We start from the raw sequence: 14190 nt of genomic DNA, 5'->3' as shown, positions 1-14190 counted from the left end.
GGAGGACGCATCTTGTCCCTGGTGTTCAGCGGAGGGCCTGTGCGGGGTGTGGCAGTGTCGTGCTGGAGGGCCCACTGGTAGCGATGTGGGCTTCCTCGCCTCGCCTCGCCTCACACCAGGTGTCTGCGTAGTTTGCAGTGCATTCGCACCATTCCTATCCCTGTCCCTGTCCCCGTCCCGACTTGTCCCGACTTTGCTCGACTGCCGCTCGCTGCCGCTCGGGTCGTGGTCCATATGACAGCGCAAGCACGACAAACGTCTGCGAGACGAGACGAGACGAGACGACTAAGGAATAAATTCGTGGTTACAAATCAAATTTGGAACTCTACACTCCTACACAACAATAGGCGGTGACGTATTTCAGAAATCACCTGCCGATTCGTACTGTTTTGTCGTTTTCAAAGTCTTCTTGGCAAACTTGGTTAGCACATTCTCCCTCAAACTGAGTTAATTACTGCATTTTCGTACCATTACAGTAGTTTAAAAGGCTTAAGGAAGCAACTTTGTCACAACAGAAAGGTAGTTTGAAAATTGGGCTGGCGACATAACAAAAAAAAAAAAAAGGAAGGGAGCCAACAGCACCCGGGTTTCCCAGGCGGTCACCCATCCAAGTACTAGCCGGGCCCGATGATGCTTAACTTCGGTGATCGGACGAGAACCGGTGTATTCATCATGGTATGGCCGTTGGCGCTCATCTAATGTAGGAGCACGGCAGAATTCGCGTTCGGCTTTTCTCCCAACACACAAAATGTTAGTTTTCGGCCGCATTTGACGAAAGCGCTTCCTTCCGCAACCGCCAGTTCCTCGAGGACGGCGCGGGGAGGCGCGCCCGGCGTCCCAGCAGAGCGACGGCCGAATTGGCGGGCGCACCGCCGCGTGTGTGAGACGCACTGCTGCTCGTTGCACCCCCTGTCATTCGCTGGGCGCGTGCAGCCTTCGACACTAGCGGAGGACGCATCTTGTCCCTGGTGTTCAGCGGAGGGCCTGTGCGGGGTGTGGCAGTGTCGTGCTGGAGGGCGCCACTGGTAGCGATGTGGGCTTCCTCGCCTCGCCTCGCCTCACACCAGGTGTCTGCGTAGTTTGCAGTGCATTCGCACCATTCCTATCCCTGTCCCGGTCCCCGTCCCGACTTGTCCCGACTTTGCTCGACTGCCGCTCGCTGCCGCTCGGGTCGTGGTCCATATGACAGCGCAAGCACGACAAACGTCTCCGAGACGAGACGAGACGAGACGACTAAGGAATAAATTCGTGGTTACAAATCAAATTTGGAACTCTACACTCCTACACAACAATAGGCGGTGACGTATTTCAGAAATCACCTGCCGATTCGTACTGTTTTGTCGTTTTCAAAGTCTTCTTGGCAAACTTGGTTAAAACATTCTCCCTCAAACTGAGTTAATTACTGCATTTTCGTACCATTACAGTAGTTTAAAAGGCTTAAGGAAGCAACTTTGTCACAACAGAAAGGTAGTTTGAAAATTGGGCTGGCGACATAACAAAAAAAAAAAAAAGGAAGGGAGCCAACAGCACCCGGGTTTCCCAGGCGGTCACCCATCCAAGTACTAGCCGGGCCCGATGATGCTTAACTTCGGTGATCGGACGAGAACCGGTGTATTCATCATGGTATGGCCGTTGGCGCTCATCTAATGTAGGAGCACGGCAGAATTCGCGTTCGGCTTTTCTCCCAACACACAAAATGTTAGTTTTCGGCCGCATTTGACGAAAGCGCTTCCTTCCGCAACCGCCAGTTCCTCGAGGACGGCGCGGGGAGGCGCGCCCGGCGTCCCAGCAGAGCGACGGCCGAATTGGCGGGCGCACCGCCGCGTGTGTGAGACGCACTGCTGCTCGTTGCACCCCCTGTCATTCGCTGGGCGCGTGCAGCCTTCGACACTAGCGGAGGACGCATCTTGTCCCTGGTGTTCAGCGGAGGGCCTGTGCGGGGTGTGGCAGTGTCGTGCTGGAGGGCGCCACTGGTAGCGATGTGGGCTTCCTCGCCTCGCCTCGCCTCACACCAGGTGTCTGCGTAGTTTGCAGTGCATTCGCACCATTCCTATCCCTGTCCCGGTCCCCGTCCCGACTTGTCCCGACTTTGCTCGACTGCCGCTCGCTGCCGCTCGGGTCGTGGTCCATATGACAGCGCAAGCACGACAAACGTCTGCGAGACGAGACGAGACGAGACGACTAAGGAATAAATTCGTGGTTACAAATCAAATTTGGAACTCTACACTCCTACACAACAATAGGCGGTGACGTATTTCAGAAATCACCTGCCGATTCGTACTGTTTTGTCGTTTTCAAAGTCTTCTTGGCAAACTTGGTTAGCACATTCTCCCTCAAACTGAGTTAATTACTGCATTTTCGTACCATTACAGTAGTTTAAAAGGCTTAAGGAAGCAACTTTGTCACAACAGAAAGGTAGTTTGAAAATTGGGCTGGCGACATAACAAAAAAAAAAAAAAGGAAGGGAGCCAACAGCACCCGGGTTTCCCAGGCGGTCACCCATCCAAGTACTAGCCGGGCCCGATGATGCTTAACTTCGGTGATCGGACGAGAACCGGTGTATTCATCATGGTATGGCCGTTGGCGCTCATCTAATGTAGGAGCACGGCAGAATTCGCGTTCGGCTTTTCTCCCAACACACAAAATGTTAGTTTTCGGCCGCATTTGACGAAAGCGCTTCCTTCCGCAACCGCCAGTTCCTCGAGGACGGCGCGGGGAGGCGCGCCCGGCGTCCCAGCAGAGCGACGGCCGAATTGGCGGGCGCACCGCCGCGTGTGTGAGACGCACTGCTGCTCGTTGCACCCCCTGTCATTCGCTGGGCGCGTGCAGCCTTCGACACTAGCGGAGGACGCATCTTGTCCCTGGTGTTCAGCGGAGGGCCTGTGCGGGGTGTGGCAGTGTCGTGCTGGAGGGCGCCACTGGTAGCGATGTGGGCTTCCTCGCCTCGCCTCGCCTCACACCAGGTGTCTGCGTAGTTTGCAGTGCATTCGCACCATTCCTATCCCTGTCCCGGTCCCCGTCCCGACTTGTCCCGACTTTGCTCGACTGCCGCTCGCTGCCGCTCGGGTCGTGGTCCATATGACAGCGCAAGCACGACAAACGTCTGCGAGACGAGACGAGACGAGACGACTAAGGAATAAATTCGTGGTTACAAATCAAATTTGGAACTCTACACTCCTACACAACAATAGGCGGTGACGTATTTCAGAAATCACCTGCCGATTCGTACTGTTTTGTCGTTTTCAAAGTCTTCTTGGCAAACTTGGTTAGCACATTCTCCCTCAAACTGAGTTAATTACTGCATTTTCGTACCATTACAGTAGTTTAAAAGGCTTAAGGAAGCAACTTTGTCACAACAGAAAGGTAGTTTGAAAATTGGGCTGGCGACATAACAAAAAAAAAAAAAAGGAAGGGAGCCAACAGCACCCGGGTTTCCTAGGCGGTCACCCATCCAAGTACTAGCCGGGCCCGATGATGCTTAACTTCGGTGATCGGACGAGAACCGGTGTATTCATCATGGTATGGCCGTTGGCGCTCATCTAATGTAGGAGCACGGCAGAATTCGCGTTCGGCTTTTCTCCCAACACACAAAATGTTAGTTTTCGGCCGCATTTGACGAAAGCGCTTCCTTCCGCAACCGCCAGTTCCTCGAGGACGGCGCGGGGAGGCGCGCCCGGCGTCCCAGCAGAGCGACGGCCGAATTGGCGGGCGCACCGCCGCGTGTGTGAGACGCACTGCTGCTCGTTGCACCCCCTGTCATTCGCTGGGCGCGTGCAGCCTTCGACACTAGCGGAGGACGCATCTTGTCCCTGGTGTTCAGCGGAGGGCCTGTGCGGGGTGTGGCAGTGTCGTGCTGGAGGGCGCCACTGGTAGCGATGTGGGCTTCCTCGCCTCGCCTCGCCTCACACCAGGTGTCTGCGTAGTTTGCAGTGCATTCGCACCATTCCTATCCCTGTCCCGGTCCCCGTCCCGACTTGTCCCGACTTTGCTCGACTGCCGCTCGCTGCCGCTCGGGTCGTGGTCCATATGACAGCGCAAGCACGACAAACGTCTGCGAGACGAGACGAGACGAGACGACTAAGGAATAAATTCGTGGTTACAAATCAAATTTGGAACTCTACACTCCTACACAACAATAGGCGGTGACGTATTTCAGAAATCACCTGCCGATTCGTACTGTTTTGTCGTTTTCAAAGTCTTCTTGGCAAACTTGGTTAGCACATTCTCCCTCAAACTGAGTTAATTACTGCATTTTCGTACCATTACAGTAGTTTAAAAGGCTTAAGGAAGCAACTTTGTCACAACAGAAAGGTAGTTTGAAAATTGGGCTGGCGACATAACAAAAAAAAAAAAAAGGAAGGGAGCCAACAGCACCCGGGTTTCCCAGGCGGTCACCCATCCAAGTACTAGCCGGGCCCGATGATGCTTAACTTCGGTGATCGGACGAGAACCGGTGTATTCATCATGGTATGGCCGTTGGCGCTCATCTAATGTAGGAGCACGGCAGAATTCGCGTTCGGCTTTTCTCCCAACACACAAAATGTTAGTTTTCGGCCGCATTTGACGAAAGCGCTTCCTTCCGCAACCGCCAGTTCCTCGAGGACGGCGCGGGGAGGCGCGCCCGGCGTCCCAGCAGAGCGACGGCCGAATTGGCGGGCGCACCGCCGCGTGTGTGAGACGCACTGCTGCTCGTTGCACCCCCTGTCATTCGCTGGGCGCGTGCAGCCTTCGACACTAGCGGAGGACGCATCTTGTCCCTGGTGTTCAGCGGAGGGCCTGTGCGGGGTGTGGCAGTGTCGTGCTGGAGGGCGCCACTGGTAGCGATGTGGGCTTCCTCGCCTCGCCTCGCCTCACACCAGGTGTCTGCGTAGTTTGCAGTGCATTCGCACCATTCCTATCCCTGTCCCGGTCCCCGTCCCGACTTGTCCCGACTTTGCTCGACTGCCGCTCGCTGCCGCTCGGGTCGTGGTCCATATGACAGCGCAAGCACGACAAACGTCTGCGAGACGAGACGAGACGAGACGACTAAGGAATAAATTCGTGGTTACAAATCAAATTTGGAACTCTACACTCCTACACAACAATAGGCGGTGACGTATTTCAGAAATCACCTGCCGATTCGTACTGTTTTGTCGTTTTCAAAGTCTTCTTGGCAAACTTGGTTAGCACATTCTCCCTCAAACTGAGTTAATTACTGCATTTTCGTACCATTACAGTAGTTTAAAAGGCTTAAGGAAGCAACTTTGTCACAACAGAAAGGTAGTTTGAAAATTGGGCTGGCGACATAACAAAAAAAAAAAAAAGGAAGGGAGCCAACAGCACCCGGGTTTCCTAGGCGGTCACCCATCCAAGTACTAGCCGGGCCCGATGATGCTTAACTTCGGTGATCGGACGAGAACCGGTGTATTCATCATGGTATGGCCGTTGGCGCTCATCTAATGTAGGAGCACGGCAGAATTCGCGTTCGGCTTTTCTCCCAACACACAAAATGTTAGTTTTCGGCCGCATTTGACGAAAGCGCTTCCTTCCGCAACCGCCAGTTCCTCGAGGACGGCGCGGGGAGGCGCGCCCGGCGTCCCAGCAGAGCGACGGCCGAATTGGCGGGCGCACCGCCGCGTGTGTGAGACGCACTGCTGCTCGTTGCACCCCCTGTCATTCGCTGGGCGCGTGCAGCCTTCGACACTAGCGGAGGACGCATCTTGTCCCTGGTGTTCAGCGGAGGGCCTGTGCGGGGTGTGGCAGTGTCGTGCTGGAGGGCCCACTGGTAGCGATGTGGGCTTCCTCGCCTCGCCTCGCCTCACACCAGGTGTCTGCGTAGTTTGCAGTGCATTCGCACCATTCCTATCCCTGTCCCTGTCCCCGTCCCGACTTGTCCCGACTTTGCTCGACTGCCGCTCGCTGCCGCTCGGGTCGTGGTCCATATGACAGCGCAAGCACGACAAACGTCTGCGAGACGAGACGAGACGAGACGACTAAGGAATAAATTCGTGGTTACAAATCAAATTTGGAACTCTACACTCCTACACAACAATAGGCGGTGACGTATTTCAGAAATCACCTGCCGATTCGTACTGTTTTGTCGTTTTCAAAGTCTTCTTGGCAAACTTGGTTAGCACATTCTCCCTCAAACTGAGTTAATTACTGCATTTTCGTACCATTACAGTAGTTTAAAAGGCTTAAGGAAGCAACTTTGTCACAACAGAAAGGTAGTTTGAAAATTGGGCTGGCGACATAACAAAAAAAAAAAAAAGGAAGGGAGCCAACAGCACCCGGGTTTCCCAGGCGGTCACCCATCCAAGTACTAGCCGGGCCCGATGATGCTTAACTTCGGTGATCGGACGAGAACCGGTGTATTCATCATGGTATGGCCGTTGGCGCTCATCTAATGTAGGAGCACGGCAGAATTCGCGTTCGGCTTTTCTCCCAACACACAAAATGTTAGTTTTCGGCCGCATTTGACGAAAGCGCTTCCTTCCGCAACCGCCAGTTCCTCGAGGACGGCGCGGGGAGGCGCGCCCGGCGTCCCAGCAGAGCGACGGCCGAATTGGCGGGCGCACCGCCGCGTGTGTGAGACGCACTGCTGCTCGTTGCACCCCCTGTCATTCGCTGGGCGCGTGCAGCCTTCGACACTAGCGGAGGACGCATCTTGTCCCTGGTGTTCAGCGGAGGGCCTGTGCGGGGTGTGGCAGTGTCGTGCTGGAGGGCGCCACTGGTAGCGATGTGGGCTTCCTCGCCTCGCCTCGCCTCACACCAGGTGTCTGCGTAGTTTGCAGTGCATTCGCACCATTCCTATCCCTGTCCCGGTCCCCGTCCCGACTTGTCCCGACTTTGCTCGACTGCCGCTCGCTGCCGCTCGGGTCGTGGTCCATATGACAGCGCAAGCACGACAAACGTCTCCGAGACGAGACGAGACGAGACGACTAAGGAATAAATTCGTGGTTACAAATCAAATTTGGAACTCTACACTCCTACACAACAATAGGCGGTGACGTATTTCAGAAATCACCTGCCGATTCGTACTGTTTTGTCGTTTTCAAAGTCTTCTTGGCAAACTTGGTTAGCACATTCTCCCTCAAACTGAGTTAATTACTGCATTTTCGTACCATTACAGTAGTTTAAAAGGCTTAAGGAAGCAACTTTGTCACAACAGAAAGGTAGTTTGAAAATTGGGCTGGCGACATAACAAAAAAAAAAAAAAGGAAGGGAGCCAACAGCACCCGGGTTTCCCAGGCGGTCACCCATCCAAGTACTAGCCGGGCCCGATGATGCTTAACTTCGGTGATCGGACGAGAACCGGTGTATTCATCATGGTATGGCCGTTGGCGCTCATCTAATGTAGGAGCACGGCAGAATTCGCGTTCGGCTTTTCTCCCAACACACAAAATGTTAGTTTTCGGCCGCATTTGACGAAAGCGCTTCCTTCCGCAACCGCCAGTTCCTCGAGGACGGCGCGGGGAGGCGCGCCCGGCGTCCCAGCAGAGCGACGGCCGAATTGGCGGGCGCACCGCCGCGTGTGTGAGACGCACTGCTGCTCGTTGCACCCCCTGTCATTCGCTGGGCGCGTGCAGCCTTCGACACTAGCGGAGGACGCATCTTGTCCCTGGTGTTCAGCGGAGGGCCTGTGCGGGGTGTGGCAGTGTCGTGCTGGAGGGCGCCACTGGTAGCGATGTGGGCTTCCTCGCCTCGCCACGCCTCACACCAGGTGTCTGCGTAGTTTGCAGTGCATTCGCACCATTCCTATCCCTGTCCCGGTCCCCGTCCCGACTTGTCCCGACTTTGCTCGACTGCCGCTCGCTGCCGCTCGGGTCGTGGTCCATATGACAGCGCAAGCACGACAAACGTCTGCGAGACGAGACGAGACGAGACGACTAAGGAATAAATTCGTGGTTACAAATCAAATTTGGAACTCTACACTCCTACACAACAATAGGCGGTGACGTATTTCAGAAATCACCTGCCGATTCGTACTGTTTTGTCGTTTTCAAAGTCTTCTTGGCAAACTTGGTTAAAACATTCTCCCTCAAACTGAGTTAATTACTGCATTTTCGTACCATTACAGTAGTTTAAAAGGCTTAAGGAAGCAACTTTGTCACAACAGAAAGGTAGTTTGAAAATTGGGCTGGCGACATAACAAAAAAAAAAAAAAGGAAGGGAGCCAACAGCACCCGGGTTTCCCAGGCGGTCACCCATCCAAGTACTAGCCGGGCCCGATGATGCTTAACTTCGGTGATCGGACGAGAACCGGTGTATTCATCATGGTATGGCCGTTGGCGCTCATCTAATGTAGGAGCACGGCAGAATTCGCGTTCGGCTTTTCTCCCAACACACAAAATGTTAGTTTTCGGCCGCATTTGACGAAAGCGCTTCCTTCCGCAACCGCCAGTTCCTCGAGGACGGCGCGGGGAGGCGCGCCCGGCGTCCCAGCAGAGCGACGGCCGAATTGGCGGGCGCACCGCCGCGTGTGTGAGACGCACTGCTGCTCGTTGCACCCCCTGTCATTCGCTGGGCGCGTGCAGCCTTCGACACTAGCGGAGGACGCATCTTGTCCCTGGTGTTCAGCGGAGGGCCTGTGCGGGGTGTGGCAGTGTCGTGCTGGAGGGCGCCACTGGTAGCGATGTGGGCTTCCTCGCCTCGCCTCGCCTCACACCAGGTGTCTGCGTAGTTTGCAGTGCATTCGCACCATTCCTATCCCTGTCCCGGTCCCCGTCCCGACTTGTCCCGACTTTGCTCGACTGCCGCTCGCTGCCGCTCGGGTCGTGGTCCATATGACAGCGCAAGCACGACAAACGTCTCCGAGACGAGACGAGACGAGACGACTAAGGAATAAATTCGTGGTTACAAATCAAATTTGGAACTCTACACTCCTACACAACAATAGGCGGTGACGTATTTCAGAAATCACCTGCCGATTCGTACTGTTTTGTCGTTTTCAAAGTCTTCTTGGCAAACTTGGTTAGCACATTCTCCCTCAAACTGAGTTAATTACTGCATTTTCGTACCATTACAGTAGTTTAAAAGGCTTAAGGAAGCAACTTTGTCACAACAGAAAGGTAGTTTGAAAATTGGGCTGGCGACATAACAAAAAAAAAAAAAAGGAAGGGAGCCAACAGCACCCGGGTTTCCCAGGCGGTCACCCATCCAAGTACTAGCCGGGCCCGATGATGCTTAACTTCGGTGATCGGACGAGAACCGGTGTATTCATCATGGTATGGCCGTTGGCGCTCATCTAATGTAGGAGCACGGCAGAATTCGCGTTCGGCTTTTCTCCCAACACACAAAATGTTAGTTTTCGGCCGCATTTGACGAAAGCGCTTCCTTCCGCAACCGCCAGTTCCTCGAGGACGGCGCGGGGAGGCGCGCCCGGCGTCCCAGCAGAGCGACGGCCGAATTGGCGGGCGCACCGCCGCGTGTGTGAGACGCACTGCTGCTCGTTGCACCCCCTGTCATTCGCTGGGCGCGTGCAGCCTTCGACACTAGCGGAGGACGCATCTTGTCCCTGGTGTTCAGCGGAGGGCCTGTGCGGGGTGTGGCAGTGTCGTGCTGGAGGGCGCCACTGGTAGCGATGTGGGCTTCCTCGCCTCGCCTCGCCTCACACCAGGTGTCTGCGTAGTTTGCAGTGCATTCGCACCATTCCTATCCCTGTCCCGGTCCCCGTCCCGACTTGTCCCGACTTTGCTCGACTGCCGCTCGCTGCCGCTCGGGTCGTGGTCCATATGACAGCGCAAGCACGACAAACGTCTGCGAGACGAGACGAGACGAGACGACTAAGGAATAAATTCGTGGTTACAAATCAAATTTGGAACTCTACACTCCTACACAACAATAGGCGGTGACGTATTTCAGAAATCACCTGCCGATTCGTACTGTTTTGTCGTTTTCAAAGTCTTCTTGGCAAACTTGGTTAGCACATTCTCCCTCAAACTGAGTTAATTACTGCATTTTCGTACCATTACAGTAGTTTAAAAGGCTTAAGGAAGCAACTTTGTCACAACAGAAAGGTAGTTTGAAAATTGGGCTGGCGACATAACAAAAAAAAAAAAAAGGAAGGGAGCCAACAGCACCCGGGTTTCCTAGGCGGTCACCCATCCAAGTACTAGCCGGGCCCGATGATGCTTAACTTCGGTGATCGGACGAGAACCGGTGTATTCATCATGGTATGGCCGTTGGCGCTCATCTAATGTAGGAGCACGGCAGAATTCGCGTTCGGCTTTTCTCCCAACACACAAAATGTTAGTTTTCGGCCGCATTTGACGAAAGCGCTTCCTTCCGCAACCGCCAGTTCCTCGAGGACGGCGCGGGGAGGCGCGCCCGGCGTCCCAGCAGAGCGACGGCCGAATTGGCGGGCGCACCGCCGCGTGTGTGAGACGCACTGCTGCTCGTTGCACCCCCTGTCATTCGCTGGGCGCGTGCAGCCTTCGACACTAGCGGAGGACGCATCTTGTCCCTGGTGTTCAGCGGAGGGCCTGTGCGGGGTGTGGCAGTGTCGTGCTGGAGGGCCCACTGGTAGCGATGTGGGCTTCCTCGCCTCGCCTCGCCTCACACCAGGTGTCTGCGTAGTTTGCAGTGCATTCGCACCATTCCTATCCCTGTCCCTGTCCCCGTCCCGACTTGTCCCGACTTTGCTCGACTGCCGCTCGCTGCCGCTCGGGTCGTGGTCCATATGACAGCGCAAGCACGACAAACGTCTGCGAGACGAGACGAGACGAGACGACTAAGGAATAAATTCGTGGTTACAAATCAAATTTGGAACTCTACACTCCTACACAACAATAGGCGGTGACGTATTTCAGAAATCACCTGCCGATTCGTACTGTTTTGTCGTTTTCAAAGTCTTCTTGGCAAACTTGGTTAGCACATTCTCCCTCAAACTGAGTTAATTACTGCATTTTCGTACCATTACAGTAGTTTAAAAGGCTTAAGGAAGCAACTTTGTCACAACAGAAAGGTAGTTTGAAAATTGGGCTGGCGACATAACAAAAAAAAAAAAAAGGAAGGGAGCCAACAGCACCCGGGTTTCCCAGGCGGTCACCCATCCAAGTACTAGCCGGGCCCGATGATGCTTAACTTCGGTGATCGGACGAGAACCGGTGTATTCATCATGGTATGGCCGTTGGCGCTCATCTAATGTAGGAGCACGGCAGAATTCGCGTTCGGCTTTTCTCCCAACACACAAAATGTTAGTTTTCGGCCGCATTTGACGAAAGCGCTTCCTTCCGCAACCGCCAGTTCCTCGAGGACGGCGCGGGGAGGCGCGCCCGGCGTCCCAGCAGAGCGACGGCCGAATTGGCGGGCGCACCGCCGCGTGTGTGAGACGCACTGCTGCTCGTTGCACCCCCTGTCATTCGCTGGGCGCGTGCAGCCTTCGACACTAGCGGAGGACGCATCTTGTCCCTGGTGTTCAGCGGAGGGCCTGTGCGGGGTGTGGCAGTGTCGTGCTGGAGGGCGCCACTGGTAGCGATGTGGGCTTCCTCGCCTCGCCTCGCCTCACACCAGGTGTCTGCGTAGTTTGCAGTGCATTCGCACCATTCCTATCCCTGTCCCGGTCCCCGTCCCGACTTGTCCCGACTTTGCTCGACTGCCGCTCGCTGCCGCTCGGGTCGTGGTCCATATGACAGCGCAAGCACGACAAACGTCTCCGAGACGAGACGAGACGAGACGACTAAGGAATAAATTCGTGGTTACAAATCAAATTTGGAACTCTACACTCCTACACAACAATAGGCGGTGACGTATTTCAGAAATCACCTGCCGATTCGTACTGTTTTGTCGTTTTCAAAGTCTTCTTGGCAAACTTGGTTAGCACATTCTCCCTCAAACTGAGTTAATTACTGCATTTTCGTACCATTACAGTAGTTTAAAAGGCTTAAGGAAGCAACTTTGTCACAACAGAAAGGTAGTTTGAAAATTGGGCTGGCGACATAACAAAAAAAAAAAAAAGGAAGGGAGCCAACAGCACCCGGGTTTCCTAGGCGGTCACCCATCCAAGTACTAGCCGGGCCCGATGATGCTTAACTTCGGTGATCGGACGAGAACCGGTGTATTCATCATGGTATGGCCGTTGGCGCTCATCTAATGTAGGAGCACGGCAGAATTCGCGTTCGGCTTTTCTCCCAACACACAAAATGTTAGTTTTCGGCCGCATTTGACGAAAGCGCTTCCTTCCGCAACCGCCAGTTCCTCGAGGACGGCGCGGGGAGGCGCGCCCGGCGTCCCAGCAGAGCGACGGCCGAATTGGCGGGCGCACCGCCGCGTGTGTGAGACGCACTGCTGCTCGTTGCACCCCCTGTCATTCGCTGGGCGCGTGCAGCCTTCGACACTAGCGGAGGACGCATCTTGTCCCTGGTGTTCAGCGGAGGGCCTGTGCGGGGTGTGGCAGTGTCGTGCTGGAGGGCCCACTGGTAGCGATGTGGGCTTCCTCGCCTCGCCTCGCCTCACACCAGGTGTCTGCGTAGTTTGCAGTGCATTCGCACCATTCCTATCCCTGTCCCTGTCCCCGTCCCGACTTGTCCCGACTTTGCTCGACTGCCGCTCGCTGCCGCTCGGGTCGTGGTCCATATGACAGCGCAAGCACGACAAACGTCTGCGAGACGAGACGAGACGAGACGACTAAGGAATAAATTCGTGGTTACAAATCAAATTTGGAACTCTACACTCCTACACAACAATAGGCGGTGACGTATTTCAGAAATCACCTGCCGATTCGTACTGTTTTGTCGTTTTCAAAGTCTTCTTGGCAAACTTGGTTAGCACATTCTCCCTCAAACTGAGTTAATTACTGCATTTTCGTACCATTACAGTAGTTTAAAAGGCTTAAGGAAGCAACTTTGTCACAACAGAAAGGTAGTTTGAAAATTGGGCTGGCGACATAACAAAAAAAAAAAAAAGGAAGGGAGCCAACAGCACCCGGGTTTCCCAGGCGGTCACCCATCCAAGTACTAGCCGGGCCCGATGATGCTTAACTTCGGTGATCGGACGAGAACCGGTGTATTCATCATGGTATGGCCGTTGGCGCTCATCTAATGTAGGAGCACGGCAGAATTCGCGTTCGGCTTTTCTCCCAACACACAAAATGTTAGTTTTCGGCCGCATTTGACGAAAGCGCTTCCTTCCGCAACCGCCAGTTCCTCGAGGACGGCGCGGGGAGGCGCGCCCGGCGTCCCAGCAGAGCGACGGCCGAATTGGCGGGCGCACCGCCGCGTGTGTGAGACGCACTGCTGCTCGTTGCACCCCCTGTCATTCGCTGGGCGCGTGCAGCCTTCGACACTAGCGGAGGACGCATCTTGTCCCTGGTGTTCAGCGGAGGGCCTGTGCGGGGTGTGGCAGTGTCGTGCTGGAGGGCGCCACTGGTAGCGATGTGGGCTTCCTCGCCTCGCCTCGCCTCACACCAGGTGTCTGCGTAGTTTGCAGTGCATTCGCACCATTCCTATCCCTGTCCCGGTCCCCGTCCCGACTTGTCCCGACTTTGCTCGACTGCCGCTCGCTGCCGCTCGGGTCGTGGTCCATATGACAGCGCAAGCACGACAAACGTCTCCGAGACGAGACGAGACGAGACGACTAAGGAATAAATTCGTGGTTACAAATCAAATTTGGAACTCTACACTCCTACACAACAATAGGCGGTGACGTATTTCAGAAATCACCTGCCGATTCGTACTGTTTTGTCGTTTTCAAAGTCTTCTTGGCAAACTTGGTTAGCACATTCTCCCTCAAACTGAGTTAATTACTGCATTTTCGTACCATTACAGTAGTTTAAAAGGCTTAAGGAAGCAACTTTGTCACAACAGAAAGGTAGTTTGAAAATTGGGCTGGCGACATAACAAAAAAAAAAAAAAGGAAGGGAGCCAACAGCACCCGGGTTTCCTAGGCGGTCACCCATCCAAGTACTAGCCGGGCCCGATGATGCTTAACTTCGGTGATCGGACGAGAACCGGTGTATTCATCATGGTATGGCCGTTGGCGCTCATCTAATGTAGGAGCACGGCAGAATTCGCGTTCGGCTTTTCTCCCAACACACAAAATGTTAGTTTTCGGCCGCATTTGACGAAAGCGCTTCCTTCCGCAACCGCCAGTTCCTCGAGGACGGCGCGGGGAGGCGCGCCCGGCGTCCCAGCAGAGCGACGGCCGAATTGGCGGGCGCACCGCCGCGTGTGTGAGACGCACTGCTGCTCGTTGCACCCCCTGTCATTCGCT

The 14190-nt window shown here is 54.7% G+C and overlaps 15 non-coding genes across 15 annotated transcripts; all 15 read right to left on the bottom strand.

Annotated features, from left to right (window-relative positions):
• Window positions 1-570: 570 nt before the first annotated feature.
• Window positions 571-689, bottom strand: LOC126140758 (5S ribosomal RNA). The gene has a single exon (XR_007529284.1). It is a non-coding gene; the product is annotated as a 5S ribosomal RNA (ribosomal RNA).
• Window positions 690-1518: 829 nt separating this feature from the next.
• On the bottom strand, window positions 1519-1637 carry LOC126140757 (5S ribosomal RNA). The gene has a single exon (XR_007529283.1). It is a non-coding gene; the product is annotated as a 5S ribosomal RNA (ribosomal RNA).
• Window positions 1638-2466: 829 nt separating this feature from the next.
• On the bottom strand, window positions 2467-2585 carry LOC126140756 (5S ribosomal RNA). The gene has a single exon (XR_007529282.1). It is a non-coding gene; the product is annotated as a 5S ribosomal RNA (ribosomal RNA).
• An 829-nt stretch (window positions 2586-3414) lies between these two features.
• On the bottom strand, window positions 3415-3533 carry LOC126140779 (5S ribosomal RNA). The gene has a single exon (XR_007529303.1). It is a non-coding gene; the product is annotated as a 5S ribosomal RNA (ribosomal RNA).
• An 829-nt stretch (window positions 3534-4362) lies between these two features.
• LOC126140755 (5S ribosomal RNA) lies at window positions 4363-4481 on the bottom strand. Its single transcript, XR_007529281.1, has one exon. It is a non-coding gene; the product is annotated as a 5S ribosomal RNA (ribosomal RNA).
• Window positions 4482-5310: 829 nt separating this feature from the next.
• On the bottom strand, window positions 5311-5429 carry LOC126140778 (5S ribosomal RNA). The gene has a single exon (XR_007529302.1). It is a non-coding gene; the product is annotated as a 5S ribosomal RNA (ribosomal RNA).
• Window positions 5430-6257: 828 nt separating this feature from the next.
• Window positions 6258-6376, bottom strand: LOC126140754 (5S ribosomal RNA). The gene has a single exon (XR_007529280.1). It is a non-coding gene; the product is annotated as a 5S ribosomal RNA (ribosomal RNA).
• Window positions 6377-7205: 829 nt separating this feature from the next.
• On the bottom strand, window positions 7206-7324 carry LOC126140753 (5S ribosomal RNA). Its single transcript, XR_007529279.1, has one exon. It is a non-coding gene; the product is annotated as a 5S ribosomal RNA (ribosomal RNA).
• Window positions 7325-8153: 829 nt separating this feature from the next.
• Window positions 8154-8272, bottom strand: LOC126140752 (5S ribosomal RNA). The gene has a single exon (XR_007529278.1). It is a non-coding gene; the product is annotated as a 5S ribosomal RNA (ribosomal RNA).
• Window positions 8273-9101: 829 nt separating this feature from the next.
• LOC126140751 (5S ribosomal RNA) lies at window positions 9102-9220 on the bottom strand. The gene has a single exon (XR_007529277.1). It is a non-coding gene; the product is annotated as a 5S ribosomal RNA (ribosomal RNA).
• An 829-nt stretch (window positions 9221-10049) lies between these two features.
• Window positions 10050-10168, bottom strand: LOC126140777 (5S ribosomal RNA). The gene has a single exon (XR_007529301.1). It is a non-coding gene; the product is annotated as a 5S ribosomal RNA (ribosomal RNA).
• An 828-nt stretch (window positions 10169-10996) lies between these two features.
• LOC126140750 (5S ribosomal RNA) lies at window positions 10997-11115 on the bottom strand. Its single transcript, XR_007529276.1, has one exon. It is a non-coding gene; the product is annotated as a 5S ribosomal RNA (ribosomal RNA).
• An 829-nt stretch (window positions 11116-11944) lies between these two features.
• LOC126140776 (5S ribosomal RNA) lies at window positions 11945-12063 on the bottom strand. Its single transcript, XR_007529300.1, has one exon. It is a non-coding gene; the product is annotated as a 5S ribosomal RNA (ribosomal RNA).
• An 828-nt stretch (window positions 12064-12891) lies between these two features.
• On the bottom strand, window positions 12892-13010 carry LOC126140747 (5S ribosomal RNA). Its single transcript, XR_007529274.1, has one exon. It is a non-coding gene; the product is annotated as a 5S ribosomal RNA (ribosomal RNA).
• Window positions 13011-13839: 829 nt separating this feature from the next.
• LOC126140775 (5S ribosomal RNA) lies at window positions 13840-13958 on the bottom strand. Its single transcript, XR_007529299.1, has one exon. It is a non-coding gene; the product is annotated as a 5S ribosomal RNA (ribosomal RNA).
• Between the last annotated feature and the right edge of the window lie 232 nt (window positions 13959-14190).

The sequence above is a fragment of the Schistocerca cancellata genome, unplaced genomic scaffold (genome assembly GCF_023864275.1).
Source record: "Schistocerca cancellata isolate TAMUIC-IGC-003103 unplaced genomic scaffold, iqSchCanc2.1 HiC_scaffold_705, whole genome shotgun sequence".
In the NCBI taxonomy this organism is placed as follows: domain Eukaryota; kingdom Metazoa; phylum Arthropoda; class Insecta; order Orthoptera; family Acrididae; genus Schistocerca; species Schistocerca cancellata.
Note: the sequence above shows the minus strand (reverse complement) of the source record. Positions and strands in the feature narration are given on the sequence as shown.